This window comes from Stegodyphus dumicola, chromosome 6 (assembly GCF_044657685.1).
Source record: "Stegodyphus dumicola isolate Sdum_Otavi_A_Nest chromosome 6, ASM4465768v1".
Classification (NCBI taxonomy): Eukaryota; Metazoa; Arthropoda; class Arachnida; order Araneae; family Eresidae; genus Stegodyphus; species Stegodyphus dumicola.
Genome location: NC_140773.1, coordinates 178,333,518 through 178,349,527, shown reverse-complemented (window position 1 = coordinate 178,349,527; position 16,010 = coordinate 178,333,518). Strand labels below are relative to the sequence as shown.

The 16,010-nt window shown below is 31.7% G+C and overlaps 1 protein-coding gene across 1 annotated transcript in view; it reads right to left on the bottom strand.

The window, feature by feature from the left end:
* Window positions 1–9,907: 9,907 nt before the first annotated feature.
* Window positions 9,908–16,010, bottom strand: part of LOC118185285 (LHFPL tetraspan subfamily member 7 protein-like) — a 216,037-nt gene continuing 209,934 nt past the window's right edge. Inside the window, exon 4 of the mRNA XM_085819203.1 lies at window positions 9,908–14,225. The gene's annotated coding sequence lies outside the window, so the exon portion shown is untranslated. The remainder of the gene's footprint in view (window positions 14,226–16,010) is intronic.

Genomic DNA, 16,010 nt, shown 5'->3' with positions numbered 1-16,010 from the left:
TCCTATCAAACGTACATATATAGAGTGAGCTGAAGAAAAGAATAAAAAAATATTTCTTCGAATACTCTACTAAAAGCAATTCTTATGGAGGAATGGAATAAAACGGAACATTCTTATCCGAAAAGATAATCTCCTTTGGCGTGGGTTGCGCATGAAAAGCATAATTTTAGCTATATGATATCCAATGAAATTCTAATTGTCCCATTGTAAGCCTTTATTTAGTTCATTTATGGTGTTTCACTGTTGGTGGAATTTTGTCATTCAATTCTTTATGTACTACTTTATGATAAGGTATCGATTTCCTATTCTGTAGACATAATCTTCGTCCATGGCAATTCAATGTGGTGAAGTGTTTTTCCAAAATTCGATTCAAAATGTTTTATTAAATATTTAAACCATTTTTCATACATCGGTTTTTGTGTGTATTTTCAGTGATGGATTAGATTTTTTTTCTTTCATTTGCAACTTTCGAACTTCCATTAATAAGTTCCACTACTCTTATGATTTGTTTCAGCAAGCCCATATTTTAAACTTGAACATCATTTTTGAATCTTTCTTCTTTCAAAAATGAAACAGAAAAATATTCAATTATTAATATTCTTCAGATAATTTGTACAGATTTTCAAAGCGTACAGTATTTTGTCTCAATTAAAATGATTTAAACTCTTTTGACTGTCGCTTTTAAACATTTAACAACTTAAAAGTTAAATTTTGTTCCTTCAAAAATAAATCATCATTCTTTTTTTTGGTAATTAGAAAAATAAGTCTTTTCTATGTTGCCATTTCATAGAAAGGAATTCAAGAACCAAGAATTTATCCTCTGTAATAAAGAATACTTCATTTGCTGCTAACCATCGTTCAGTACAAATTGCATAGAAATAGTTATTACGCATGGTTCCAAAGATAAACGAGGATCGTTAAATAAAACTCCCTCCTGACAAATAATAACAAAAAAAAAAAAAAAAAAAAAAAAAATTCTAAACGTTAAAAAGCTACAAAAGTTTGTTCCAGCAGACTTAATGACGTACGGCCTCGTTTCATGTTAATTACTTAATAGCGGAAATTTAAACCCGTTAATTGCCCGAAGTTCTTTATAGGGAGACAGCGACTTATTCATTAATGTTGAAGCAAGCCTTATCGGAACTCAGGTCTCATATCTGTAATGGGGAGAATTTTTATTCGTTAACATGGCCGCGGGAAAATTTATAATAATAGCGCTGGGGTATCTGTACGAAATAAAGCGAAATACGATGCTGTGATTTTTTTATTGAATTTAATCTAACTTTTTTTTGTGCTGAAAAACTGTGATGAGATGAGATTTAAGTTGCCAATTAATGATATGAATAATTAGAATAATTGAATTTGTTATTCTGCCTGATTACTGAAGTTTTAATGTCTATTAGCTTTTTTACAAGAATCTCGCGTGAGTAGTTATGAATGATAAAAAAATTATATATAAAATACTTTTTTTCTTCGAATAATTAGTGAATTATGAGAACAATTTCGAACGAATGCTGAGATTTGCACACTTTTCCAACTCATCTGAAATGTAATAAGGGCTCAGTGGTATTTTTAAGGTAAGAAAAAGAGATTAGGCATTGTACTTAGGTTTCGAAGGATATTTAATGTATTTCTTCTAAAAATGATATCGTGTTTTGTACTTATTACTGCAACGCTGGTGAGTACTATGAAGATATTTGTTATTTCTATTTCCATGTTTCTAAACGGAAAATTTCTAATTGATAGTTAGCTAATCGTTTAAAAATTGCATTACTGCGTGGTTTTACATTTTTTGATCATCATTAAAGAATTAAATTACATAATGATTTATTAGAATTCTTAAATTGTTTAAATCAATTGGTTTTAAAATCAAATGAGGTCACATTTTAACCATTTTAGAATGAAATAAGAAATATTTCTTTTATTTAGTTTTCTGAACATTAACATTTCTAAACATTTCTTTAGCATTTTTTTTATAAAAAATTGTTTAATAATCCTGATTTACTTCCATTTCTAGCTAGAAACTTCCCTAATTTATTTCCGATCCTTACTTTAAGAAGCACAGCTTTAAGATTAGTAAAAGGATTCTACTCTTATTGTTGCTATGCATTAACGTTTAGACACGAAATAAGAAAATTTTAATGGATGCAAAACAGGATTTTGAGAAAAAGGAAAATATTAGTCCGTAATTTCTTCATCAGAGTCAACATCTTTAAAATTAATAATGACTTGCTCGTAATAGAATTATCCGAACTAAGACGGCCTGATACATTTCGGATAATGCTGTATTTCGAAGATTCATGGTAACTATTTTTAACAATTAAAAGTCAAAGTAAATAGCTATAATATTGTTAAGCGAAAATATTTATTTTTGTTTAGAATTTTGACTAATTATAAGAATCCTTTTCATTAGGTGAGGTTAGTTTTCTCAAAAATATATAAATAAATAAATAAATAAATAATGAAATAATAATAATTAAATTTTTTTACAATATCAGTGTATTGCATAAATAATCTTTAATATTTTATCTTAACCTTTTCAATTTCAGTTCCCCCACCCCATAAAAATAATGTGGTTAAGTAGTAACAAAAAATATATTAAATCCTCATTTTTAACTGTGACTATTGTTTCTAACCGTGCTGTATGGGGGCCTAACGTTTCCATTTATATTTATCTGAATGGTAGGGCTGGGCGCTGTCATATATCTCATGCTCAACATTAACTCTGATGAGGAAAGTTATCAAACATTCCGACAACAATCACCACGAAACTTTCTAGTGTGCACAATCATGTGAACGAAATAGGATACTATACTTGGATTTCTCATTCAGTTATGAGGTATAATCTTGTCAAAAATAATCTTGTCTTGTCTCATTTAGTTATGAGGTATGTCTTATCAATAAAGATACAAATTTGTACAAGATAAAGTTTGTTCTTTTAGCAGAGAGGACTATAAATTTAGGATAATTGTAAATTCCGTAAAGGTAAATTGTGTATAGGTAAATTGTTGTGTAAATTCGATTACACAACAAAATTTTGCAGTAACACAACAATATAAAACTCAAACGATTTGGAAACAAAACAACGCGGGCGATTTGTTATCATTAGCAGGGACCGTTGCTAGATGCTAACCTCTTGAGGTTATTATATAAGGTATTTCTCCCACTTCCTTAGCGTGCCTTCGTGGTGTAACGGTAGCACGCTCCGGTATTCCAGAGGTCCGTGGTTCGATTCCCGGCGAAGGCGGTTGCATATTTTTCATCTTGTCTGCTTCCAATTAACCTAATGACTCTACAAGTGGCGCCCGAACTAAAAGGGTTGTGCATGATGATTCTCCGCACCCAGAATTTGTTGACTAGGTCCCCTAAAACCCTAACCCCTAACCCTAGTCGCCCTTTAAAAAGGGGAGTATATAAGGTATTTTTCCCACTTCCCTAGCGTGCCTTCGTGGTGTAACGGTAGCACGCTGGGCCGGTATTCCAGAGGTCCGTGGTTCGATTCCCGGCGAAGGCGGTTGCATACTTTTCATCTTGTCTGCTTTAAAAAAATACCTAATGACTCAATCTAGCGACGTCCCTGCTAGGCGGGACGTTTCTGAGGAACGAGATTCTGGTAGCACTGGCAACGGGAGGATTCCCAGGAAAAAAAGCCCCGCTGGAAGCAAAGTCCCGCCTAGTTACGAAAACGATGTAGCGGCTACGTGGGATGTTTTGATACCTCGCCGAAAATGTTGCGGCTGCAGCTCTCTTCCGGGTACAGATCAACCAAAGTTCTGCTTCTGAAGGATCACGTGATCCCTATCTGAGCGATAATCGATTACTGTTTGGCGTTCACGTCTTTGTAGTAAGTGAAAATGGTAGCCTAGCTACGTAAGTTTCGTGGAAATGTGCGGGTTCGGAGAAGTGTCCCTTTCGACTTCAAGTCCCTTGTAGCCGAAACTTAACGTGATAAGGACATTACAATCGTACTCATCCCTAAGACAGGAAATATGAAGTCCCGAGCACGCTAGTAATATTTGCACTGTAGATTGGCGAACGTGTTGTAATCGTCAGATTCTAGATATTCTGACGTCAATAGAAAACACGTACTCTGTCATAAAGTCATACCTGCACCACTTCACAGAATGATAATGCAGTTAAAGAAGGCAGGCTGCTAGCCAAGTTGATACAAACACCACGAATAGATAATGGCGGAGTTAGACTAACAGGTAGTAGCGTTATATTTGTCACGCGTAGTAAAATTATATCCGAAGCGGAAACGTTAATGGTTAACGGAAAGGTAAAGTGTGAGATTGTTAACAGAATACATATTGAATTTAAAATTGAGATATTTTTTCCCTTGACCTACATTTTTAAATGCCAGTAGTGAATTGCGAGTCACATGTTACACGCCTTCTGTAATTTAATGTGCATTAGTAAAGTTTTAGAACTAATTTTTTTTGCTCTAAAGTTTTGAAGTTTGATTGATAATACTCAAACCTGATTGATAATACTCGAACTTCAGTACTGTAACATCTCAACTTGCTTTTCTTAATATAATCTGCTTACGTGCAGATTTTTTATGTAGTTAATCGTTTGTTTTGATCCAGTGATCATCTTTTACCATGGATTCAAAAACTAAGCAAATAATTGTAATGAAGTTTTTCAGTAATGTGAAGAAAACAGCCGAATGCTTCCAAACAAATTGTGATTCGAGATGAAAGTTGGTGCTTATAATCATCAGACACAATAGCAATCACCTATTCTAACTGGATATTCACCACAGCCACAGAAAATTTGACTTCGAAAGTCTCGAGTAAAGATCTTGCTAGTGATATTTTTGATCGCAAAGTAATAATTCACAAAGAACTAGTTTCTGAGAGACATACAGATGATGAACTTCATATTCTACAAACACATGATGAAAACATTTCTGAAGAGACTTTAGCATGTTAGACCTGAAAAAGCTCAACTGAATAATTGATTTCTGCTACAAAGTAATGAACCATCACACAATGCCATTTTCATCATGCAGTGTCTAGCAAAGAAAAGTGTCAAAATTCATAACTATTCCTGTTATTCACCAGATTCAGCCCCTGTGGATTACTTTTTCTTTATTGAACTGAAGTCTTACCCCAGTGGCATTATTTCTCTTAATACCATAGAAGAGATTCTGAAAATTGTAATCCACAAATTATTTAGTATTCGAAAAGGTGAGTTCTCAAGCATATTCAAGCAGCTTTATAACCAAGCACCATATAGACTTACAAGGATTTTTAATTGGAAGCTAAGAAGTAAGAATTTTGTTGTCTTCAACTTTCGATTTTGTAAGAACTTAGACTTAAATTCTTGTAGATGCAATGCGTATTCTGACGAGTCCATGCCACATTATGTTCCACTGCATCAAGCGTCTCAAGAGCCGTTGCAGTTCGCCACGCTTTGGACGGTGTTGTCTTTTTGAGAAATTACTGAGAAGTGTAAGGATTTATTTATTTTTATTTAACTAGTTATTTTATATTCAGTACCTTAGTGTCATTATCTTTATCTGTTTTCCTGCCAGAAAGCAAATTTTAGTTCCCGCGTATTCAAATGAGGTAGAAAGATGTAGTATTTAAAGGAAGGTTGTATCAGCGTGTGTTTCGCCTGCTGAAGGCCGTTACTAGTTGAATCTCTTCGATAGCTGTCTGTTTGCGGCATTGCGTTATTTTTGCCATTAGATCTTGTCATGTCGGCACAGGTTGAACCAAATTGCACGTTATTAATTCTGTGTAGCCTTCGGCTAACTTACGACTCAACCTTAGTTTAAATTGAGTTAATTACTTTTGAACTATGCCATAAATGCTGGCTAGTTTTGTAAGCACAAGAAGTGCCTTCTGTTAAATTACTGAGTTTTAATAAAAGGGTATTTTACATCTTACTTCCATTTCTCTGTCTGATTACTGGACATAGCGATAATTTACATATGTCATGCCTGAGTCTTGGCTTAATTTATGATTTCAATGAAGGTGAGACTCTACAACGCCTTTCCGTTGTTCCAATATAGTAAAAAATTCCCGAAGAATGTATTTGTGGTGGACGATAATTCATCAGTATCAGGATTTGGTTATTCGGTCCCCTAATTCACAGTCTCCTTTTAAAGTATATAAGTTATTTTCTCCCTCCTTTACGCATACCTTCGTGGAGTAATTAAAGCTCACTTGACGCTTATTCCAGAGTTCCAAAAAAGGGTTCGAGTCCTAGCAAGGACAATGAACATTTTTTACGTTCATGTATTAAAAACCCAATCACTGTACAAGATAAATAAAAATTTCTTTTATTTATTGAGGCATCACCAATCATATGTTTCTGATCTTATAGAGCAGAGTATTTTCATGCAGAGGCAATTTTTATTATGCATTGATTGGCCCTTGCTTAACTATTCCTTCACTTAAAAATAAGGCTCTAGTGTAGAATTGGGCGCCCCTTCGATTAGCGATAAAGTTTTTTTTAAATTTTGGTGATGAAACCTCATTTCTGGTTACCAAGATAGTTTTAGCTTCCTGATTTTTTTTTTAATGAAAACAGATTGATGTTTACATGGACTAATTTAAGGCAATGCGCAATGCCTAGTTTGTGAAATTCTGGGATGTTTTTTTAAGTGAAAACAGATCGATGTGTACTACATTGACACAGAGTTTGTGCAATTCTTTGACTTTTTATTTTGGTTTTGTGCAGCGGCCATCTTGAAATTCTGCCTTCCTGTCGCCGATCTTGGCGTCAAAAAAGAATCGCCAATAAACAAGGGGCACCCAGTTATAAACCTTTACCAAAAATAATATATAAAATCTGTTTGCCAGTTCTGCCAGTATCACTTGTCAGCCTTTGAATCATCGTAGCATTCGGAAGTATTTTAGAATGTATAATAAGCATATTTTACGTTTTGAGTTTCAACTACAGGGAAAAAAAATCAGGTTGGGAAATACATCTGTTCTTTTAATTCATTTTAGATAAACAGCTGATTTCCAGCTTTTCGAATCCCTCCTTGATCGTCAGAACAATAATGTGTTTGCTCAGAATTAACAAAAAACCTTTTTTACGTCCTTCTACGAAGTAAAAAGGAAGTATTGTAATCGCGAAAATTTTCAGGCATCATATTTTGAGGAAAATATCCATTTTGACCGCTATCAAATGCAATTTAGCGATGTTTTTACGTATCTGTACGTAAGGACAGAATAAAAGACTCTTTCCCCCCCCGAAAAAAATATAACTGATTTAAAATAAATTCTAAAGAGAATTTTTCGTGACATCTGTACGTACGCGTATGTACGCATCTCGCATAACTCAAAAAGTAGTCTCAAGAACGTTGAAATTTTGTATATAGGACTGATATAACATGTAGATGTGCACCTCGTATTTTGGTTGCAATCGACAGCACCAAATGTATATATATCCACTCTGTTAACGGGCTCAGTGATCTCAGTTTCTTCACTCTTATTTTTTTTGTAAATTGTAAATTTTTTGCTTTAAAAATGATTGAATTATGTTGTTTTTATCTTCCGGTTAAGGATTTTATGCCTTTAGTAAATCTGTGTGCAATATTTTTAGAATTATCAACAATTTTAAAGTTGTTTAATTGCCGCTAAGCCTGTTTTTAATGGCGGCCATTGATGTTTACATTTGAAACAGGAGACTAGTGGATTTGTTGCCAATCTAGAGAAACTTAGCTTCCCAACGATAAAGATAATGCCTTCTTTTATTATTGCGAATTAAATCATATTTAATCCATTCTGGAATTTATTTGAGGAAATAAATGTTCGTAATTTTTAATATAGATATTTTGAGTTTTTATGCATTTTTGCCTTGTCAGGTAGAGAGAACTAAATTAATTGAATGAGAAATACTGAATCGTATGTAAAAAACTGTTTCTTTTTTGTTTTGTGTGCTTAATTTCTTTTATACATCGTTTTAGATTTATTATACTATTTGAATAGAACACGTGGTAAATATTAGGTAATTCTTCAAATCATATAAATTTATATGCATTCTGATTTATAATATGAACGAAATGTAACGCTATTAAGTGAAGCTAGCGCCAGAGTGTCGCTGTAACAAATATAGTGAATTTTAAAGGGTACATTTAGTCTACTGTGGTTTATGATTCAATCCAATACATTTAAAGGAAATGCAAGAAAAAATGCGCATAATTTAATATTCCGTGCAAAGAAGTCATGTGGTGTACCCATCAGATTTTTTTTTGTATTTCATACTAACGTATTTATGGTGTCTTTGTGCAATTAGTTGCATTGTCGTCAATAAATTTATCTGTATTTTGCTGATTATGAAAGCATAAACTAGATATTATGTTCAGAAATGCTATTTTGCTTCACGATTCTGTTTTAATCTAAAAATGGTGATTAATACAGCATCACGAATAACTACTTTCGCAGTAAAGCAGATCTAAATTATGCAGAATGCCCATAATTTTCACCAGGAGGATTTTCCTGAAGATAAGTGTAATATGTCGATTTGTTAATAAATTAAAAAATGACAAGTTGTGGTTGTCTGACTAGACGAAGAAATGCCTTCGTGGAGGGCTTCCTAAGAAAGATAAGCACAACACACAAGAAAAAAAGACATCAAAACACCCACACAAGCGAGTTCCATTCGCCGTGATTCGAAGAGGTCTCAAGTGTTGAGCAAACTTACCCACTCGGCCACTGATGGCCCTGAATAATACGTCAAATGATCGAATCCTTCTATACCTTTCTTAATTATGGAGTTATGGATTGCGTTTCTTATTTATTATTGAGTGTTGTTAAATGCTTAAACTAGCGTAAAACATCCCATTTCTTCCTGTGACTTTATATTTAATAATTGAATATTCACAACTGATCGGTAATATGTTTATTTTGTGATATTTGCAAAGAAAGTGCAAAATAAGTATCGTTTTCCTACTGTGCTGGTTTTTTACTATTTTTGTGAAGCATATTACACGAAGATTAAATCATTGATATGATTTACAATGTTATAAAAAGTCGACAGGATTAAAAATATATTCTAATTACTTTGTATCAGTACATTGTCACCAAGAAACAAAAAAAGGAAGCCATTGTTAAAGTAAATCAAATAAATACTTTGATTAAAATTTATGGTAATTCATAAATAAAAATTTATAAACATAGAAGTTAGTACTATTATATCAATCTCCAACTATGTATAACGCGAACGGGCTGGCTGCATGGGCGTTTTCGTGGTTTTCCCCATGTGTAACGTGTATACGAGCCAGTTTCCCTTAGAAAGTCCTCCACGAAAGGCATCCCTTCCCTTAGGCAGATAGCCCTCGTGTGCTTTGCCATAATTAAATACACACCATACACACACACCAACGATGTATAAAAATATATTTTTTAAAATTAAATGCTTTCATTTTAACGCTAAAACGTATTGGGAAATAATAAATAAATTTTTAATATTGAGTTCTTATTCTGAGTGTATGAGTGTTCTTTACCTACTAACTACAAGCTAGTGACGGAAACGTTTTCCCCATTATTATCTTAAAACTATCACTCTTTATGTGCTTTAAGTTCCAATAAAAGCTTCTTGTAATTCTTATGCATTCTTGCAATGCGATCATAATTTCAGAACAAATGCTAGCAGTATTTTGAGAAATCGTTTGCTTCAAAAATCAATTTATTTGTAATTTCCGAATAAATTTTTTTACCTTAAAAAATTAAGAGACTGAAATGTAATAGACTGAAATGTGAGTCTTTTGTGTAAAATAACACGACCCATGTCTCTGGGTATGCTATTACATTAGAATTACAAGTTTAATCTATGGCAATTATAATAATTAAATGTGAAAATATTTAGTGTAATAAGATAAATATTTACATACTTACATCTTGCAGTGATTGTACTGACAAAGCTTAAAAAAAGAAATCAATACATGTACACATTTGCCTTTATTCTTGAAACAATTTATTGACAAAAGATCTATAAAAACACATTCAGAATAACTACTTACAAACTAGTAGTGAGTTGTAGAAAGGAAGAGCGGTAAAAGTGCTCGACTTATTAAATTAGTCAATTAGTGCACCAATTTCTTCTTAGCAGGTGTTCCAAAAAGCGTAAAATCTTTCTTATATATAAGGTTTTGTTATTATTCAGTATCACTTCAACAGTAAAATAAATCATATTTTCTTATTTTGGAATATATACAATAACCTTTGAGATGCTCTACTAGCATGGAAGTCGCGTATTGTTTAGGTAAATGTAAAAGAAATGACAGAAACTTCTTGAAAATGAAATCTTGCAGATTAAATGTTTTCAAATGAAACAAATTGTATTAAATGAACTTTATTCTGAGTTCGTTCATATATGTGATTATGTCGTAAAACGAAAGCATGTTTAGGTAAAGCTTATATCCGTATGGTATAGCTATCATCCCTTCTATGTATCTTTTAATCAGTATTACAAATATTATAAACAATACCCACATAAAATAAATGTTTCTTTTAAGAATACATTTGACATCAATTTATTATCCCATTATTTCATGAATGATTCACAATTACTATAACTAATTGTGTAACTGGTATTTAAATGTGAGTATAGGCTCCTGGTTTATGGCGTATCAACGGATGGCAACAAACTGATTAAATGTAAATGAAATGTTTTATTTTCTAAAGAATATTATTTGGAACCATTACGGGATTTCAAAGGAATAATGCACATAAGCAAGTTGATTATTAGTAATCTGTAAGCTTAAACTCCCAGAAATTTAAAAAAAAAAAAAAAAAAAAAAAAAAAAAAACAGCTTTATCCCTTATATATACTACATTTATCTTCCTTTTCTACAGGGAAGAAATTATGCGAAAACTTTTTACAGGTATAACACCTTATAATTTCACAGGTATTCACCTTATAATGTTTGCTATACAAATTACTCAAGAGAATTTCCCGTTCATTCATTTCTGCGTTTGGTTGTTAATAAAAGTAGCTTCTCAGTTAAATCAAGTTATTTTAAAAATTAATGATAATCCCAGATGCTATTTATTGATGTACGAGAATTTAACGTTTCATTTCATATAGCTAGTCATTGAACCATGCATCTTATCACTTCATATTTGTAAATTTGTACCCTAACGCTTTAAATATGATTCCTTCAATATAAATTTGGTCAAAACGTTGAGCCCAAAGGGGAAAATTGCCCAGCAGGGCTATTAATTTCGTTTTAGCATTTTGCGATGGTTCACTATAAACGGCGTTTCATTTTTCAAATTGTTGCCACCAAATATTAAAGCCCTGTATTATATTATATTTAAAGAAATGAAATAATGAAGAATCTGCATGAATATGTGCATGTTTCTCTCACTGTAAAAAAACAACGTTACCTAGAGATAGCAAATTTTGAATAAAATAGTCTTCCACTCGAATATGGGGATCTGGAAGCCCAAATTTGGAAATTGATTTATTATTTATTTCATATTTTGTAACACTTTAATGAATTTCTGATTAACAAATTCAACGATTTCAAAGCGAGCAATGGCAGCACTGTACGAAAAAGAAATTATCTTCAGCGTGCAAGTCTGTGTATCAAAAATTCTAGAGATATGCTCATTTAAAAATTATTTTGCGATACTGCTGTTGAACTGAATTTTATGGTTTAAATCTGAAGAAAATGATGTTTAATAAATAAAGGTAATACACAAAACGTTAAAAAAAGCCCCTTTAAAATCTGAATGCTTTCAGATTTTTTTCATTTACGGGCAGAACAATTAAAAATTTTAATTTAAAATTATTTATAATTACAATGCATATATGTAAACATGATTTAAAAATATTTTTAACTTGCTTAAAGAATTTACAGGAATTCTTTACTGATAAATATTACGTATAAATCAAGCAATGAATTAATATTATTAATAATTAAAAATAACAGCTAATGACAAAGTAGATCTAAATGATGAATAAATTGAGAGATTTAAAGAAGTGTAATTTGAAAAAAAATTTTCTACAATTGCAGCTTGGCATTTTTTAATTTTTCGTTTTAATGTGATATTGTGTAAATAAACTGTATCACTAATTCAAAAAAAAAAAAAAAAAAAAGTAATTTATAATACAATACAATTATATTCTTTTTCTCGAATTTTGTTCGAAAAGGTTTATTCAACAAAAGGCGTATTTATTGACGAAGTGCTTCATATTAAGTGACGAAGTGCTTCATATTACCATTTTATCTTAGGTAATGAAGCATTTATAATTTGATAATGAAGCATGTATAATTTTACGCAATTTCCAGTTATAAGTTATTCTAATAACACGAACACAAATCTACCAGAAAATTAAAAGAGAAATTTCTTTCATTTTTTATAGTTGTATCTTTATCTCTTTATTACCTAAATATATTGCAAATTACTAGTGCAGAGCATGAAGAACGAAGATATTCTTGCAATTTAAGAAGTACACAGAGTCTATGTGTGCAATGAATTCAAATTTACACTGAAATCGCAAACTTTGGTTTTCCAACATAACTCCCATTGTCTTTGACGAATGCCCATTTATTTATGCAAAACATAAATTAAATTGCGAAATGTAACTCCAATTAAGTTGTTAAAATTCTTTAAAAAATTTCTAATTATTTACCTCGATAATTCAGCTCACGTTATAACACGACATAAGACCACTCGCCTGATGACGTACGTATTTTCACTGTGTTTAGAAGTCTGAAAGTTTTAATAAACTAGGGAAAAGAAAAAAAAATCAAGAAAAAAAAAAGCATTACGGTTTCTCCAAAATATAAACTGCAAGCGTGTGTGCCTGGAGTATTCTGAAACAAGTTAATTGTAACAGAAATATAATGAGAACTTAAGTTTATTAATAAAAATTACATTATTTATTCTAACAGAATATTAATCTAAAATCAAGAAACGTATAAGAAAGAATTTTTTCATAGTTCGGTACTTAAAAAATTTTGTATTACAGAGGTATAAGAGAGATCTGATAGACTACAGAATATGCTGGGAAGTGTATGTATTAAGTGTATTATTTACTAACTACGCAAGGATTTGCAAACACATTTTGTTTGTGATCGCTTTATTTTCTTCTAAATGCTTTAGTGCGTAAGTTACACGTAATATTTTACATATATAAAGTTTAAGATGATTATACCCTAAAGAACATGACTGATTATTCTAAAACAGAAAGCAGGTGTATAAAAGTTAAAAGTTGCACGCACAACCAAAAATATGCATCCAAGAATTTTAAATTCAAATAAATCACTTCTCTCACTGTATGTGTCAGGGCTTTGTAAGTAATACGTAATCTATTAATAGACTAATTAACACGAAGATAAGAAAATAGTATTAATCTTTTTTAAACATCTGTAGAATATAGTATTTTTTAAATTCAGAAACACAGTAATACAACATTGCTCAAGAGTATGAAAAGATTTCACTAAGACCTAACATTTTCTAATTAAAAGATATAGTAAAAATAAAAAAATAAAATATAAAACCATTTTTTGGGTTTTGGTCTTTTAAACAGTACACAGCGCTTATGTTATAAAAATGCTGTTATTTGTTAAAATAAATATAATTTAATTAACAGGAATCTGTCCTTAGAAAAGTAAGATATTTTAATAAAATGAGACACTGACTGAAAATAGATCTTTCGGTCAGATTATGTTTCACCTTAATGTAAACTAAATTGGTAGAAAATGCATAATATAAATCGTAAAATAATGAAAATAATGCTTTTTTTATCTGTTCTATTCACAGTACTTTGAAATTTAATCTGTCTGAAAAACTGGGAGGGAGAAAACTGCTTAAAAAATTAGGTTGCAGAAACATTAAAATGCCTTGAAATTAATTCCTCTGTAACAGGTTTTACAGCACGCAAATGTAGGAATGATATGAAATATCCAAATGTCATTCACAGCACATAGTATAAAATGTACATATTAAATAATAATTTATCACAAACAATCGAGTCAACACATTTTTACACAAGCAAATAAATTGACTATGTACAATATAGTAGCAGAAACTGACATTAGCAGTACTTCACAGTGAAATCTTGCTAAGCAAAGTCTAATTGTCTTGTCCTTCGAGGCAAACAGCAAATCTTCCAATGGACTAGAAACACACGTAAGAAATGTCGACAGTGGGGCTTTAGGTTTCGAACACCAAACTGCATTCTTTCTCGCAATGTATCCAAAGTAGCTTCTTATTTTGGATGTTTCATTAGCAAGCACCGAGCATCAAAACCTAAAAAAAAAAAAAAAAAAAAAAAAAAAATTCACGGATTACTTAACAACAATAGCGTTTTTTAAAAGAAATTAAAAATATTCACATTTACTTGTTTAAAGGCGCAAACGTAGTTAAATAAATTATGCAAATATTTTTCAATATCTTTATATTGCTTGAAAGTGATATTTTTGGGCAACATTAATGAGTTTGAGTACTTATTTTTTAAGATCTTTCTTTTGTAACAAAACGTTAAACGTTATTTCATCCACAGAATTATTTAAAGGCATTAAGATTTGAATTATTAAATTATGGCAAACTACGCAAGGACTATTTGCCTAAGGAAAGGGATGCATTCGTGGAGTGTCTAAAGAAAACATGCTCGTATACACGTCTCACATGGGGAAAAACACGAAACGCTGACTGAAAATAGACTATAAATTTATGGACTATGTTATTACATTAAACTAAAACATTACTAAAAGGTAACGCTTATTATTTTAAAATAAGTTAAGTTAATGCTCATCCGCTCAAAATAATCTGACGAAATAAAAGTTTATTATTTTGGTAGAGACATTAGATATTTTTGGAAGCTGGTAAGATGAAAATATGCAACGCCTTCGCCTGGAATCGAACCACGGACCTCTAGAATACGCGTCCAGCATGCAGACCACTACACCACGAAAGCACGCTAAAATGGCGGGAGAAATATCTTATATACTCCCGCTTTTAAAGGGCGACTGGGTTTTTAGGGGACCCTATCGCCAAATCGTGGGTGAGGAGAATCATCATCCAACACTCTTAGTTCGGGCGCCACTGTAGAATCGTTAGGTATTTAGGAAGCAGGAGTGATGAAAAATGAGGAACGCTTTCGCCGGGAATCGAACAACGGATGTCTGGAATACGCGCCCAGCGTGCAGACCACCACACCACGAAGGGAAGCTAAGAAGGCGGGAGAAATGCCTTATACTTTACTCTTCAAAAACTTCTGAAGCAGGGGCTTTCAATCAGGGAAGTATTTCCTCTTGGGGGGGGTGTTATAGATTCAGAGGAGAATGTGGTGTGTCTTTCATTAACTGTTAAGTATTTTAGTTTAGGAATACAAAATCTGCTTTTATTCAAGTTTTGGTATTTATCAATATTTTCTCTATTTTTTCTTCTTAATTTATAAAACACATTAAAAAAGAAACTAAATTTAAATAAATAAATGTGTACTTTTGGAATTTTAAAAAGGAAGATGTGAATGATCGCATAGCAATGGTGAAAGGGGTGCATGGAGCAAAAAAGGCTGTGAACCACTGCTCTAAAGTAATGCTTAAAAGTCGTGGTGAAAAGGTTATATTCTAGTCATTATAACTAAGAAACCATTCAAAATCAAAGCATACATTTTATTCATTTCAAACAATTATTCTTCGTTTACCAGGATAGAAAATTCAATTTAATTTCGAAGCTATTTTTCAAATTATGAGATAAAAATGAAGATATTCAGAGCTGGATTTATTATTTTTTAAGGAACAAGAGTGCGCAGAAAAAGTACATTAATAACTACTACGCCTTTTTTAAAATTTGATTCTTTGAATTATTAATTTATAACAACTATTCTTAGCTTTTATTAACAGTTAGTTTTTGAGTTAAATCTTATGCTAGCTCTCTCGGCGTATGTCACAATTGGATCAGATCACAATATTATTGAAAATTTAAAGGCATGCGTCATAGTTAAAAAGTTGGAGTTCAACTAAAACTCTCGCGCATGGCATCATTCTTTGCAGTCTTACTGAAAACCGCTTTCTGCTGAATCCACAGAAG